A 13,734-nucleotide genomic window follows, 5' to 3' on the forward strand; every position below is an offset into this window, starting at 1 on the left:
CGCCTAGCCTGCCATTACTCTGCATTATGGAAGTGGGTGAAGGAGGGAAGTGTGCTGCACAAAGACATGTCACTAAGATTAATGGCGGCAAGTAAGTAGAAAATTAAGACTCTAAATTTTCGAGGCACTTTACAAAAAAAGTTCACTGTATGGAAGCAAAAAAACACTAAGAAGGCATATTCGAGCTTGCCAAAACGTACATGCAACACTATATATAAAATCTTTTATCAAACTGTTAGATATGTGCATATTAAAAAGATGAAAAAAGTGCCCGTAAAAAAGTGAAAAAAAGCAATTTCTGAAGGCCTGATTATGAATTTCCGAAGACAACGTCTAGGTACTGTCCGTTGTTAAAACTAACACATTTTCTATGAGTAGTGCACGACAATAAACCACATATGTACTGAATGCTTTGTAAATTAAACTTCTAGGAAAAAGGTGTGTAATGAAGCGTTGTGAACACACCAAAAATTGCAAAAGTACACTGATATTGCTCTATTTACGCCTGAAAAAATAGGCATACATGCTTTTCATTCCATTAGACTGCTATTCCTGTGAATCACGTTATACCGTATTTTCGCGGTAATGGCAACGGACACAATCCCCCTGAAAAGTTCAAGGCGGCATGCCTTAGAATCGATAATTGTTACATGCAGCGCAATAAAAGTGATGTCAACGGACTGGCCCTGTGTAATAATTACGTTTAAAAGCCTAGAAATCCGTGAACATAAGAAGTGCTGCGCCCCCCCCCCCAAAAACCTGATTTATCCGGTAAAGTTCCTATGCAGCCCAATTACAATTCAAACTCTTTGTACTGTTAACTATGTGTGTAAAGCGTACGGAAACAACACATTAAAATGACAGGCTAGGCTGCCATTACTCCGCATTATGGCAGTGTGTGGAGGGGCGAGGTGTGCTCTGCAATGAATTGGTGCTAACATTATTTGCGGCAGCACAATTAAAATATAAAGTCAACATAAGGCGCTCTAAATGTTAAGCAGCAAATAGTACACGTGAAAGTCTCCGTACTGTTTCTATTTGGTCTGTGCGTATAGTAACCTATAAGTCTGTGCACGTGAAAAGAGCTTCTCAAATAAAACTTTGCGAATAGTGCACAGTAATCAACATTTTACAAATCCCGCCTAGCCTGCCATTACTCTGCATTATGGAAGTGGGTGAAGGAGGGAAGTGTGCTGCACAAAGACATGTCACTAAGATTAATGGCGGCAAGTAAGTAGAAAATTAAGACTCTAAATTTTCGAGGCACTTTACAAAAAATGTTCACTGTATGGAAGCAAAAAAACACTAAGGCATATTTGAGCTTGCCAAAACGTACATGCGACACTATATATAAAATCTTTTATCAAACTGTTAGATATGTGCATATTAAAAAGATGAAATAAGTGTCAGTAAAAAAGTGCTCCTAAGAATAACTTATTCTGTGTTGAAAATGAAAATAAAAGTACAACATATATACGCAATGGACTGCAAGTGAAACATGAGCGATAAATGTGTAGAAGGAAGGATTGTAAATGCGCAAAGTTTCCCAATACATTTTTTTTTTGCGAAATAATTATCTAAGATTAAGAAAACAATGTAAGTACAGAAAGCACATAAAAAGCACAAAGTACTGAAAGCACGATAATGCAAGAGGCTCTTTAATTTTGCTCGGGATGAAGTCGCTTACTTGTTTTCCAACGATCGTATCGGTCCGCTCTCTCGAAGTATACCTGCTGGTTTTTCTTCAAGAAATGTTTCTAACAGTTGCTTGGCTCCTTTAAATACTGTAAAAGAAAAAAAACGCTGGTTACTTAATTAAATCACAAAAGAGAGACCACTTTGTAGTTTAAAAGAGCATGTAGGTGAGATGTTGTTAAGGATGTTGCTGTCTGGCAGTATGTAAATTGTAGATAGGAGTCTGTCCCGAACAATGAAAGGATAGTGGAGGTTGTGAATCGTTAGTGCTGATGTGCGAGTTGGGCCTATTTAGAATAACAAAGCATGGTGTTCGTCGTCTGCGAGCGAGATGGCTCCAAGTGGTCTGGCTCTAAAACAAAAAAAACAAAAAAAGGTTAGTTAAAGAGAATCTTAAAAAAGTAAAAAAAATACACAATTTTACTTACCTTGAACCTTTTGCAGCACAAACATGATACGATATGGCCTATTTATACACATTAGATAAAAAGTATTTACAGCATGAAAATACACAAGATGTTTTATCTGACTTTAACAAACAACATCCGTTGAACCCAGGAAACACAAGATGGGCACGAGGCTGTAAGAGGTGACTAACGCCACACTATCTTAACACGAGCATGAGAAGTGCGGCCAAAGCAATGTAAAATGTTCACTAAGACGCGACCCCTAATCAAATGGCGAATACCAATAAAAAATGAAATAGGGCTACCTGTAACCGCAAACCCGTCCATCAACGACGGCCAAAGCTGCCCATTGAGGAACGAAGACGCCAAAGCACGGGGCACACCTTGAAAGTAAAGAAAAATACATATTAGTACAAAAATTGCAAATAAGTTACCTACAAACGCAAACCTGGCGATTCACGGCTGGCCAAGCACTCCATGCAGGAAGGAAGACGCCAAGACACAGGCCACAAGACGGTACCAACAAATACATGGCGGACACAAATGAAAGGCCAAATGGGTTACCTGGAAACGCAGAGCTGTCCATTGACGACTGGCAAAGGTGTCCATGCCTGAACGAAAACGTCAAAATACGGCCCACAGCTACAAAGATAAAAGAAATACAATTTAGTAAAACAATTCAAAACGCATAGAAAATAAAATAAGCAAATGCAGCACTTACTTCTATAGCTTCTGTGAAGATATCCCCAACGTCCGTGTACTTTAATTTAAATACGTGCCACACCCTGACGTATAAAAGGTAGCGAAAAGCACATTCGACCAAATTATAAAGAAATTGTTCAAATGTGACGGATATTTGTTTTGCAACCTCTAAATCAATTGTATGAGCCTAAAAAAAATAATAAACGCAATGACACCACAAACATGACAAGAATATTAATATTAAATCGCTTTCGCATAAGAGCCAGACAATCCGTACCATAATATGTGGCACTGCTATGTTTTCTGTAAATGCGAAATATTTCCAAAGAGCACAAAAATCATAGAAACGTATAACAAACCACAAACTATATAGATTAGTTTTTTTTCGAAAAAAACGAACTTACCTTGAAGCCAGGAAACAAGAGATGATCACGAGGCAGTAAGAGATGACTAACGCAACACTAGCTTAACACGGGCATGAGAAGTGCGGCCATGCCGTGCAACGCGATCCCAAAACAAATGGCGGACACCAATAAAAGTTCAAAAGGGCTAAGTGTAATCACAAAAGCCAACCATCCAAGACGCCCAAAGCTGGCCATGCAGGAAGGAAGACGCCAAGACACGGGCCACAAGACGGTACCAACAAATACATGGCGGACACAAGTGAAAGGCCAAATGGGTTACCTGGAAACGCAGAGCTGTCCATTGACGCCTGGCAAAGGTGTCCATGCCGGAACGAAAACGTCAAAATACGGCCCACAGCTACAAAGATAAAAGAAATACAATTTAGTAAAACAATTCAAAACGCATAGAAAATAAAATAAGCAAATGCAGCACTTACTTCTATAGCTTCTGTGAGGATATCCCCAACGTCCGTGTACTTTAATTTAAATACGTGCCACACCCTGACGTATAAAAGGTAGCGAAAAGCACATTCGACAAAATTATAAAGAAATTGTTCAAATGTTACGGATATTTTTTTTGCAACCTCAAAATCAATTGTATGAGCCTTAAAAAAATATATAAACGCAATGCCACCACAAACATTAAAAGAATAATAATATAAAATCGCTTTCGCATAAGATCCAGACAATCCGTACAATAATATGTGGCACTGCTATGTTTTCTGTAACTGCGAAATACTTCCTAAAAGCATGGAAATTATAGCAACGTATAACAAACCACAAACTATATCTATTTGTATTTTTTCGTAAAAAACGAACTTACCTTGCAGCCAGTAAACATGAGATGATCACGAGGCTGTAAGAGATGACTAACGCAACACTATCTTAACACGGGCATGAGAAGTGCGGCCAAAGCAAGACAATGTTCACAATAAGACACGACCTTAAATCAAATAGCCCACACCAATAAATAAAAAATGAAATAGGGCTACCTGTAACCGCAAACCCGTCCATCGATGACGGCCAAAGCTGCCCATTGAGGAACGAAAACGCCAAAGCACGGGGCACACCTTGAAAGTAAAGAAAAGTCCAGATTAGTACAAAAATAGCAAATGAGTTACCTACAAACGCAAACCTGGCGATTCACGGCTGGCAAAGCACTCCATGCAGGAAGGAAGACGCCAAGACACGGGCCACAAGACGGTACCAACAAATACATGGCGGACACAAATGAAAGGCCAAATGGGTTACCTGGAAACGCAGAGCTGTCCATTGACGACTGGCAAAGGTGTCCATGCCGGAACGAAAATGTCAAAATACGGCCCACAGCTACAAAGATAAAAGAAATACAATTTAGTAAAACAATTCAAAACGCATAGAAAATAAAATAAGCAAATGCAGCACTTACTTCTATAGCTTCTGTGAGGATATCCCCAACGTCCGTGTACTTTAATTTAAATACGTGCCACACCCTGACGTATAAAAGGTTGCGAAAAGCACATTCGACCAAATTATAAAGAAATAGTTCAAATGTTACGGATATTTGTTTTGCAACCTCAAAATCAATTGTATGAGCCTTTAAAAAAACAATAAACGCAATTTCACCACCAACATGAAAAGAATATTAATATAAAATCGCTTTCGCATAAGAGCCAGACAATCCGTACAATAATATGTGGCACTGCTATGTTTTCTGTTACTGCGAAATACTTCCTAAAGCATGGAAATTATAGCAACTTATAACAAACCACAAACTATATCTATTAGTATTTCTTCGAAAAAAACTAACTTACCTTGCAGCCAGGAAACACGAGATGATCACGAGGCTGTAAGAGATGACTAACGCAACACTATCTTAAGACGGGCATAAGAAGTGCGGCCAAAGCAAGACAATGTTCACAATAAGACGCGCCCTTAAATCAAATAGCCCACACCAATAAATAAAAGCTACAAAGATAAAAGAAATACAATTTAGTAAAACAATTCAAAACGCATAGAAAATAAAATACGCCAATGCAGCACTTACTTCTATAGCTTCTGTGAGGATATCCCCAATGTCCGTGTACTTTAATTTAAAGACGTGCCACACCCTGACGTATAAAAGGTAGCGAAAAGCACATTTGACCAAATTATAAAGAAATTGTTCAAATGTGACGGATATTTGTTTTGCAACCTCTAAATCAATTCTATGAGCCTAAAAAAAATAATAAACGCAATGACACCACAAACATGACAAGAATATTAATATAAAATCGCTTTCGCATAAGAGCCAGACAATCCGTACCATAATATGTGGCACTGCTATGTTTTCTGTAAATGCGAAATATTTCCAAAGAGCACAAACATCATAGAAACGTATAACAAACCACAAACTATATAGATTAGTATTTTTTCGAAAAAAACGAACTTACCTTGAAGCCAGGAAACACGAGATAATCACGAGGCAGTAAGAGATGACTAACGCAACACTAGCTTAACACGGGCATGAGAAGTGCGGCCATGCCGTGCAACGCGATCCCAAAACAAATGGCGGACACCAATAAAAGTTCAAAAGGGCTAAGTGTAATCACAAAAGCCAACCATCCAAGACGCCCAAAGCTGGCCATGCAGGTAGGAAGACGCCAAGACACGGGCCACAAGACGGAACCAACAAATAAATGGCGGACACACAAAAACAGGGGGCACAATACGCGAGACACAAACAAATTGCGGACACAATTTAAAGTGGAAATAGTTTACCTAGAAAGGAGACGAGTCAATAGTCCAAAAAACCACGCATACACATAGAACGTAGAAGGTCATGGCAAACAACACCACAAGGAAAGCTAAAACAAACACGTCAATACACGGGTCACAGCAAGACGATTATCAGTGTATCAGTGACAAGTCAGACCAGGGTGCAGTAGTACGATTTTCAAAATATCGCATTAGGAGAAATGCTATTGGGCCACCGCGGTGATTTAAAGAGACGCTTAAGACTGTAAGTTACGGGCTAGTACGTCCATGACGAAATATGTACTGATCAAGCGCGGTACTGCAAAGGCACCCCCATGATTATTTTCGCATCGAAAGTAAACACACGGCTGACTTTGCTAAAGGCGACTGGAACAAAAAAAAAGAGCAAGGACGAACAAAGAGGCAAAATGCCTTAACTAAACGCACAACAGCACGAAAGTAAACACACGGCTGACTTTGACACGGCTGACTTTGCTAAAGGCGACTGGAAAAAAAAAGGAGCAAGGAGGAACAAACAGGCGAAATGCCTTAACTATACTCACAACAGCACGAAAGTAAACACACGGCTGACTTTGACACGGCTGACTTTGCTAAAGGCGACATGGCAAACAACACCACAAGGAAAGCTAAAACAAACACGTCAATACACGGGTCACAGCAAGACGATTATCAGTGTATCAGTGACAAGTCAGACCAGGGTGCAGAAGTACGATTTTCAAAATATCGCATTAGGAGAAATGCTATTGGGCCACCGCGGTGATTTAAAGAGACGCTTAAGACTGTAAGTTACGGGCTAGTACGTCCATGACGAAATATGTACTGATCAAGCGCGGTACTACAAAGGCACCCCCATGATTATTTTCGCATCGAAAGTAAACACACGGCTGACTTTGCTAAAGGCGACTGGAACAAAAAAAAAAAGAGCAAGGACGAACAAACAGGCAAAATGCCTTAACTAAACGCACAACAGCACGAAAGTAAACACACGGCTGACTTTGACACGGCTGACTTTGCTAAAGGCGACTGGAAAAAAAAAAGAGCAAGGAGGAACAAACAGGCGAAATGCCTTAACTATACTCACAACAGCACGAAGATCCTCACGGCCAGAGGACAGCAAAACAATGGCGGATGGAAGCTCCGAAACTTTTTCGGATTCGGGGGCGTGTTCCTGCTGTTCTAAAAGGGCGTGGCTAAAAAGTGGAAAGAACAGCAAGGAACACGCCCCCGAATCTGAAAAAGACGGAGCCTATTTGGAGGGACGGCTCTCTCCTCCAATGGCGGGCCTCCGTTTAGGAAGCCAGCCAATGGAGGAGAAGCAAAAAGAGAGGCGGGCTAAATAGCCACTCTAGGAAACATTAAATCTTCCGACTTCCGGTTCTGCCTTCGGCAGACCGGTAGTCCTCGACCTAAAAAGATGATAATGAAAAAGATTTAATATGAAAAACAATGAGAAGATATTTAAATATTTTAAATGTAGGCTTATTTACCATCAATTTTATATGTAACCTCTGCGCTCTTTACTGTTTTATCTGAAAGAATATTGTAACATCATTTCACACAAACAACTTCATAAGTCTATAGTATATTAATTAAAATATCAGATTACTTTTAAATCTGTCTTAGACTTCTTGGCAGTGCTGGGAAACACAATATTGAAAGATGGCCGTCTTACTTGTAAGACCAGAAGCTTTGGCCTCATCAAGTGTAGAGCTTTGTTTTGCCGTCCTTTTTCTGTTTCCATGCCCCTTTTGACAGTTCGGATTCGTTTTCTCGTGAGGGACTGAACTCAAATTTCAGGATAGCGGCAGAAAAAAAGAGAAGATGATGGAGGGTATAGCTAGATGGTGGAAGGCCAAGAAGGTTGAAAAGGATGCTGTCGTATCAAAAATCAAAGCAAGCAGGTTAAACATACGCCCTGTCAGCAAATCACCACGCACAGGAGATTCGTCAATACCTGTAAGTAAAGACGTATTGTTACTTTTGAGACAGGGGTATTAAGCTCGTGAAGTAGGGGAACAGATAACAATTGAGGAAAGTAGGGGATAATAGCTACTAATGAGGAGGAAGGTACTGGAGAGTACCGAAAGCAGACCTGCTCATTGGCCCCTTGTCAAAGGGTATTATCATTGGTTCATTTCTGGTTTACAGTAAACGTCAATTAGCATGGTGGGACTTATAGTACCGCTTCTCCCAATTAGGGCCTCGGAATGTTAGTGCCGGTGGCTGAGAAAACAGTACTGGCTAAAAGTCACACTCCTATCTCGCATCAATGAAACATTTCTAGAGCTATCAGTGGCTACGTGGTGAATTAATCCTGGGGGAGAAATAGGGCCTGGGTGTGTCTTGAATGGAGTGGAGGTACTACTTTAGAATGCAGTAGGTAGAAATTGAGAAGAAAGGGCGACGTTGAGGAACAACTGGTGAAGGAGAGGAGGTGGAGAAGTTTGGGAAGGAATAGGAAAATAGATAATGCAATCAATCGGAAAGGATCACTGAGGGAGAAGAAGGCAGGAGGGGGATCTGCTGGTTGTGTGGTGCGAAGCAGTTTAAATATAAGTGCTGGAGCTAAGGTAACTGAAAACAAGCGTGTGAGGGTTCTAGTGGGCATCTTTAAATGAAATTAATTTGCTGGCACGTCTATATTTACGGTTTAAATCTCTTTTTTGGTTTTCAAAAGGAATTCACAAGACTGAAGAGCATACATGAAGCGTAATAGCATAACATTCAGAATCTTAAGCTCTTGGTTAGACCAAAAAAAAAACTTCAACTGGCCCTCCCTCCCCTACACCCCTCGTGTACTCAACCGAGTTCGTTCTTCCATTGAGGTCCTGTGTAGTATCTAGTATGCGCTTTAGTTGGACGAACCATTTTATGTAGGGGTATCCCCCCAGTTAGCTGTAAAAGGCGAATCTATTGAGGGCAGGTTAGTTCCCTAAACTCTACTGAGAGTAAGACAATGAAGGGGCGCCAGAGTCCCTATAAGTGTCAGCCTTGGAGGGAAGTGCAAAGGTAAACTTCTTAATTCCTAGGATATGCCATAAGCGGTGTATCCAACCCAGGTGTGTCCGAAGTTTATCAATGCCCCAGTGTGTGCTAAGATGTTTGGAAAGGCAGCCCCCAGCACAAGCCCGATCTGTCATCCCTTGTGTGACTTCCGTGCATATGGAAGGACATTGGGGAGCCCCAATATCACGTAGACAGGAACGCGTGGAAGTTGTGTGCTCAGATGTGTGTCAATTTCAGTTAATACCCTGTCTCAGTATTGTGTGAGTCTAGGGCAATTCTAGAGTAGGTGCAAGAGTGTCCCCGAAGGGCCCAGATCCCTTACAGCATGCAGCGCTTATGGAAGGGTTGCCTCTGTGAAGGCGCATAGGCATGAGATACCAATATGTCGCTATTTTAGTGGCGGTCTCAATACTAGATGTATTGCGTGCTGTATGGTTTGCCCTATGATAAATCACCTCCCACTCTTTCTGCGTCAGTTGGCACCCCAATTCTGTTTCCCACCTCCTCTGTCCAGCAATTTTAGCCAGTGGACTGCCTTATTGGAGTATTCTGTACAGTTTCGTAATGATACGCTTATTAGACGTTTTTGTGACTAGCCAAAGCTCAAACGTAGTAAGGACCCCCTGAGCCCTCAGATGCACTGTTGAATGGTGGAGCCAGAGTCTAACTTGTAGATAATGCATCCTGAGGGGGCATGGCCAACTGCAGAAGAAAATGGCCGCACCTTGAGGCGGCTTCGTCCGAGTGCAGCCATTAACAAGACCATCCGTACATTAATCCGGAATTACTGAGCAGTAATCGTCAGTTTTGTTCCCTTTGACTCCAGCGGGCTCATTTTGAGCCGTGAACCGGCAGATTCGGCTGTTGGACGCCTGTGATTTGCCTGGCGCGCCCAGCGGGCCTGGTCTTTGTCGTTCCTCCCGCTCATCATCCTGAGGTGAACGCCATGCTGACTGCCCAGAAATGGGGAACTGCGGAGAGACTTCAGCAGGGTGGTGACTCCGGTGAACAGCGTGCCAGAAAAGAAGTGGCCAGAGCACGATTGGCTCTGAGGTGGCTGACGGAGCAGAGGCGGCGCTGAGGGGCCGGCATTACTGGAGCGTGCCTCAAAGTAAGGAGGGGGCAAGCGATCCGGACGTGGAGTGTACCTGCCCCCCTGGGACTGCAAGTGTGAGAGAAGTGCTGCTGGTTGCTCCCTCCTCCCTCCCTCCCTCCAGGTTCCCGGGTGCACAGACAGGCTTGAGTCACCCGACCGTAGTCGGAAACGCCCAACGAGACGCACAGGGCCCACAGTGGCAATCCGGTCCCAGGAGGCGGCCAAGGGGCCAAAAATACTCCATTTGCAGAGAGCAGCGCTGGGTGTTGGTCCGAGAGGCCAGATTGGAGATAAATAGGGCACATTAATTACGTGAGCAGCTGTAATTGTTGTGGCGCCTCGCTGCCTGGACTGGGATTACTCACCGGCTGCAACGAAGGGATGCCAGCTCCTCCATGACTGTAAGGGGAGAGCAACAAATCGAGGCTTGCTGGTCCTGAGATTGCCGCACTTGCCGGTGGACCAGGGAGGTCCTGCAGCTTTGAAGGGCAACCTGAGTTCATCTTGGGGACCAAGTGGTGACCGATAATTAGCAGCCTGCAACTCGGAAGGCGGGACGCTCTTTGGGAACCTGGGGCGCAGTAGTAGCAGAATTATTGGCGGGGCACAGCACCGGAGGAAGCAGCCAATGCAGACAGTGTTTTTCCTCCTGAGAGAGGGCGCAACCCAGAAACCCCATCTAACGAAACACTAGGGCTATCCGGGCAGCTTCCACTCACCCGTGCGGAGTTCTATACTGCTTGGGCATGGCGGGTGGTTGCAACACCTAGGCCCCCATGCAGACCAAATTGGAAAAATATGCGTGGGACATGGTCTCTGGTCCCACTCATAAGGGAGCTCAAGACCCGCCCGAGAAACAACAGGACATTGATGGGGCAAAGGTACCGACCCTGCAGGATATCCTACCGGCTATCACGATGGTGAGAACGTCACTGGAGTCCAAGATTATCTCGGAAGTATCCCTAATTAGAGCGGACATGCGTTCAATGAACACTAGACTCAAGGATGTTGAGTCGACCGCGGGCTCCCTTGTCAAGGACACTACCCCCCTACAGCAGAGGGTGGATGACGTATAGACTCTAGACAAGAGGCTCAACTGGATGAGTATGAAGGGCGCTCAAGGCGCAAAAACGTACGCATACTGGGGGTCCCGGAGCGCGCGGATGAACAAGCATCAGACACCTGTTCCTGGAGGAGCTAGTCACGAATTACCTGAAACCTACTAGACTGTCAAAATTCTTTACAGTTGAGAGAGCACATAGAGTGCCAGGGGGCAAACCGAAACCTGGAGCCCCCCCCCCCCACGAGACCCATAGTTGTGAGAATCTTCAACTATAGGGACAGGGATATCATTCTACAAACTGCTGCACAACACCACCAAATGAATTTCAAAATAGTAGGGTGACTTTCTTCCCGCACTTCACGCTAAAGGTGCAACACCAGCGGCGCAGCTTCCTGGAATTAAAGAAAGCACTGTGGGACAAGAACGTAAAATATGCGATGATTTTTCCGTCTAAATTAAGAGTGGAGTCCGAGGGCAAGGTCTGGTTCTTCGTCACCCCTGAAGAGGCATGGGACTGGCTAGATGGCTGGCGACTGGCCAGCAAGAAGTCACCAAAGCCAACGACTTAGACGAGAACAGCCTCGAGGGGAGCAGGGGGTGGGATCCCCACAGAGAGAACAAGCAGAGGAAGACGGCGCCAAGTGAGAACTAGTCTGTATGACTCATGGTAATTGTGAAGTTCCTATGGACACTACTCTAGAGGGCCTGGTAACAGTGGGTCCCTCAAACACAACACTAGAAGGGGCAAGGCATGAACTGCAATTTCATATAGACAGTGCGGAACTGAACAATGTTATTCAATGAAGTAATTGATGAGCGCATTGTGATACTGAACCAGTAATTGATTGTATTGATTTGAACGGATGTCAGGTTGGGCACACACACCTTGAGTTATAGGGGTGGGCCATAGGCACTCTGCAAGTTTGGGGTGGTGGAAGGTTCTGATACTGCCATGCAGGAAGGCAGGGAGAGGGGTAAAGTTGATTAAGTTAAGGGGGGTGGGGCTCTTGTCACTGACAATATATGACTACGACATTCATCAAAAAGCAAGTCTTTCTAGTGTTAGGATGGGGGGAAGGGAAGTTTAGTTATGTTTATCCAACACAGTTCGGACAAGATGGACAACAAGAGGTGCATTAATGATAACACAATCAGTACGTTTAACAAGGGGCATATGGTGGGGCTGGATGGGCGATAAACGCCGCACAAACCTTTGGATACTGTTAGGGGCTTCCCCTGCGACTGCAGTTTAACACCCTAGATGAGTATGGACTCAGCAACTAAGCAAGGACTCCGATTGTTGTCCTGGAATGTTAATGGACTGGGGGACAAGATAAAGAGGGGAATAGTGCTTCATAAAACGACATTCCCCAGACGTGATCCTACTACAAGAGACGTATTTATTAGGAAATGCATGTAACGCAATGTTGAGGAGGGGGATTAAAATGGTGGCACATTCAGCGTTTGGTTCAGGATCCAGGGGGGTGGGAATAATGTGAAAAACCAGAACCAATTGGACCTGGCGGCGCAGGGTACGCCTTAATCTCCTGGGTTCTCCTGCTTAGCTACACAGAGACACGGGGACACTCTGTCGGCGTAAAATATCAGATTTTATTAGCTGCAGCTAGTACAGTTGTCCTAGAAGTACACACGGTATGTTCTCAGGAGACTGCCACTTCACTCCGTGGCGCACAATCTTATATAGTACATAGGTGACATATACATTAACCAAAAAACACACCTAAAACATATAAAAAGAGCCAATAAGAAAAGTTGGAAAACAGAACAGAACCACTAGGAAAGGTTTGAAAATAAAGTATCGAGTAACTCGAAGAAGCCTCTTCTCTAACTGTGTTTGTCACCCCTCCCCACGAGCTAATTCATTAACTGACTTGTAGCTGACTTGCAGGTGACGAGATACGTTTGTGTGTTTTGGAGGACAGTTGTGAAACAAGAGAATATGAGCAGAGGACAGCGAAGGCCAGACGATAAGATTAAGTCAGAAGAGAATAGTGTGAACCAACCGATAGTAAAGACAGGGATTAGAAAAACCAGACAGGGATTAGTGTACTCGGCTAGTCTCTAACACCAGCTTTTGTAAACAGAGGCACAAGGCTACTTCGACACAATATTGCAGGAAAAGCAGAAAAGACTTCGATCGTCGTGCTGCCTGAGTGAGGGCAACACAAAATGGCGGCGGAGCACAAAATGGCGGGTCGATACGATCACGATCGAAAATCGAAGTTCCTCAAATGGTGCGTAAAACTTTCCAAATGACGATCGACCGTACCTGGAAAGACAACCTCAGTAGATTTGTGTCGATCTCTAGGACGTGGGAGGGTCGCAAGTTAAATCTAGTCTCAGTCTACATATCGCCGGGTCTCCAGGCCTTGGCTTTCAGGGACCTTTGAAGCCTCCTTCTTGACTTGCCAGAGGGTAGACTGGTGATTGGGGGAGATTGTGTATGATTCCTTGGATCGCTGGCCCCAGAGAGGCTTGCCTCTCTCCCGAATGCACCTACATAGTTTTTTGGGAGCAATGGGTTTAGTAGATACATGGAGGAGGCTCCTTCCGGAGGAACAACAGTATACTTTCTACTCGGGTGCCCATCATAGTATGTCTAGG

At 43.9% G+C, this 13,734-nt stretch overlaps 2 long non-coding RNA genes across 6 annotated transcripts in view; one reads left to right on the forward strand and one right to left on the reverse strand.

Annotated features, from left to right (window-relative positions):
- The window catches only part of LOC146798923 (uncharacterized), a 357,197-nt gene that overhangs the window by 101,415 nt on the left and 242,048 nt on the right, over positions 1 to 13,734 (forward strand). The window contains exon 1 of one of the 2 annotated variants that reach the window (XR_014968805.1): positions 7,691 to 7,900. The exons of the other annotated variant lie outside the window; for it this stretch is intronic. This is a non-coding gene — a long non-coding RNA (uncharacterized LOC146798923). Of the gene's footprint in view, positions 1 to 7,690; positions 7,901 to 13,734 lie in introns of those variants that run through there. 2 annotated transcript variants of the gene reach the window in all.
- On the reverse strand, positions 1,755 to 7,100 carry LOC146798924 (uncharacterized). Of its 4 annotated transcripts, none has more exons than XR_014968801.1 (6): positions 7,026 to 7,100; positions 4,460 to 4,537; positions 4,201 to 4,278; positions 3,489 to 4,077; positions 2,667 to 2,744; positions 1,755 to 2,485 (listed from the first exon to the last, which is right to left on the reverse strand). It is a non-coding gene; the product is annotated as an uncharacterized LOC146798924 (long non-coding RNA). The 4 variants fall into 4 exon arrangements; XR_014968800.1 differs by adding an exon at positions 5,002 to 5,047 and having other exon boundaries at positions 3,489 to 4,278; XR_014968799.1 differs by having other exon boundaries at positions 3,489 to 4,278; positions 7,026 to 7,088.

This window comes from Triturus cristatus, chromosome 9, assembly GCF_964204655.1.
Source record: "Triturus cristatus chromosome 9, aTriCri1.1, whole genome shotgun sequence".
NCBI classification, from domain to species: Eukaryota; Metazoa; Chordata; class Amphibia; order Caudata; family Salamandridae; genus Triturus; species Triturus cristatus.